Source organism: Montipora capricornis, chromosome 8, assembly GCF_036669925.1.
Source record: "Montipora capricornis isolate CH-2021 chromosome 8, ASM3666992v2, whole genome shotgun sequence".
NCBI lineage: Eukaryota > Metazoa > Cnidaria > Anthozoa > Scleractinia > Acroporidae > Montipora > Montipora capricornis.
This window is the reverse complement of record NC_090890.1, coordinates 15318242-15320763: the sequence shown is the minus strand read 5'-3', so window position 1 is coordinate 15320763 and position 2522 is coordinate 15318242.

The window sequence follows — 2522 nt, the reverse complement described above, 5'->3', positions numbered from 1 at the left end:
TGGCGTTGTAGTAGTCGTAGCCGTCGTCGTTTCTTAAATTCCCTACTTTTACCGTCAACCGTCAAATGAGCGAGCCAAAATTAGCCTTTTTGTGACTGCCCAGTCACAAGTCAACAACGGTCGTGTTGCCAGCGCGCGGTCAAATTCAAATGGACCAATCAGAGTTGAGGCTGAAACCATCTTGCGAGTTTCCGTTGTTGACTACCCGGTCACAAGCCTCTGAGGAAAGCCGAAGAGGTGAATTTTAAGGCAAAGTTTTCGTTCGCCACGAGTCTTTCGGCCGCCGAAACACACGTATTTGGAGTGAAATTTATTGGGCTTTACGGAACTGTTGTTTTTATTGCGATTCGGGACTTTTCCTGTTGAGGAGAAAACGATTTGTGGAGTGAGGTCTGGTCAGCGATGGATGGAGTAACCGGCCTTCCCATTATTTCAGCAACGGCCTTCCGGATGACTTCACTAAACGGCGTCAGAATGGCTCGAAACTCGCCAAAAGAGACAAGTTGGTCACACATTTGAGGTAGGAAAACTTTATTTCAAATGAGATAGTTATTTACACAATTTTTTTACGATCGGTGATTTTCCCATACAATTCTCTATATACACAAACTGTCGCATACACCACGTATTTTCAGCTTGGGGCGCCTGTGCTCACTCGAGTTCGGGTATCCTCCCCGAGAAGAGACGGCCGAGATTTCGGGAGTGAGCGCTGGCTCATTTCTCGAAACAGCGGCTGGTAATCGAGCCTACCGTCAAATGACCTAAAATTTAACCGTCAACCGTCAAAACGACTTATTTTTAACTGTCAACCGTCAAAGAGACCCCCCCCCCCCCATTTAGACCCTCTTTAATGTCTGACGATGTGTGCCCGTTGATGTTCTTCTCTCCTAATGTCCTCTAATTTCTTCTTAACCTGACTCTTCACCACTCCCCTTCACTGATTTCTTCTCCACTATATATGAGTCCTAAATATAAAGAGAATATGTACTTGTCTGCAAGCATTTGGTCGGTAATCTGTAGTCACGTTTATGATTCAGATCGACACACTCTGTGACAAAAGTTTACTTGTTTTACTTTGCAGGGGTGCAACAAGGGGAACTCATCACAAGTGCCGGAGGCTCGAGTTTCTAGGTGGGTACGGTGACAAACGTCTCCCGGATTTTACCGAAAGAAAGTCTCTGAAATAGCAGCTTCCAGCATTCTGAGAGTGGATTGCTGCGATAGGTAAGGGACAGACTCGAAGGCTATTAATCAGAGATGTTTCTTCTTTCAATGAAGTTGTCGAGCCTATACAGAGTAATCTGCTCTTTTTCAGTGTTTCATTGTGACTAAATTAACCTATTTTGTACACCCCACGGACAAAATATTTATTAGGGAACTTAAGCACGTGACAACGGTTTTTTAGCCATAGATGGCAACCGCAAGTAACGTGTTTTCCTTTGAAACTGGTCTTGGCTCTACCACATTTATATTTTTAAGTATCTTTTCACTGTTGGAGACGATTAGTTCCTAGCAAATGTTCACTTCCGGTTTCCGTTTGTGGCTAAAAACGTCGCTTGCCTAAGTTCCCTGTTATCCTAATTGTGACGTTTGAGTTGCCTTTCCGAGGAATCATTGGCAAACTTCGAGGCTTAGCATCCGCGGTAAAGCCTGGTTTTCACTAGCGACGCAAGCACAAGCGCAAGCGTAAGAGAGCTTATTTCACCGTGAAAATGAGGTTTGCATCAACTGCATCAAGCATCAACTTTTTTCCTTTCCCTTCAGTGTGCTTGCGCTTATAATTGCGTTGGCTTTCGTCGTGTGAAAACGAAACATGGAAGCATAAGCACAAGGAAATTTGCTACGTCCGGCCAATTAAAGCCCTCGTTCCAGATTCCTCGCGTCTAAATATTTCAACAAAATGGCGGATGCCGTGGTTGATCTTGATGCTTATGTCGACGTTCATTTTCACTTAGCATAAGCTACTTATGCTTGTGTTTGCGTCGCGAGTGAAAACCAGGCTTAAATCTTCCAGAAATCTGTTGTCATAATTCCCAAAAAACCCTTGCCTGTAAACTCACGAATCAGGGACTTGCCATCGGTCAGGGACTAGTTTACCCGTCATCAAGCGCCCCAGGTTTAACCTTCGTTTTCAAACTGACCAGGCTGTTATCACCACGCATACTGACAGTCATTTTGAAAGGTCGATGTAAGAGTTTCACTGAGCCTGCTGTCTTCGCTCACACAAGCTTTAGCGGTTTTAGAGTTCCGGACATCTCTTATTCTACGAACCAGATGCGTTTGATTACCTGGTTTTTGCGACAAAAATCGTGTTGGATTTGAGTCGATCGGAGCTAAAATGGCGGTATCAGCTGCCTACCTTTCCGTTTTCCTTGTATGGAAGTGGACGTTATTTTTCTGAAACTCCGTGTTAAGGACAAATGCAACAAGCCATGTGGTAAGTTTCATCGATTTTTATTCGCAATGTTTTTTACAAATTTCTAGACTTGAACTTCGCTCCGTATGGGTCTTGTATTTCCTCT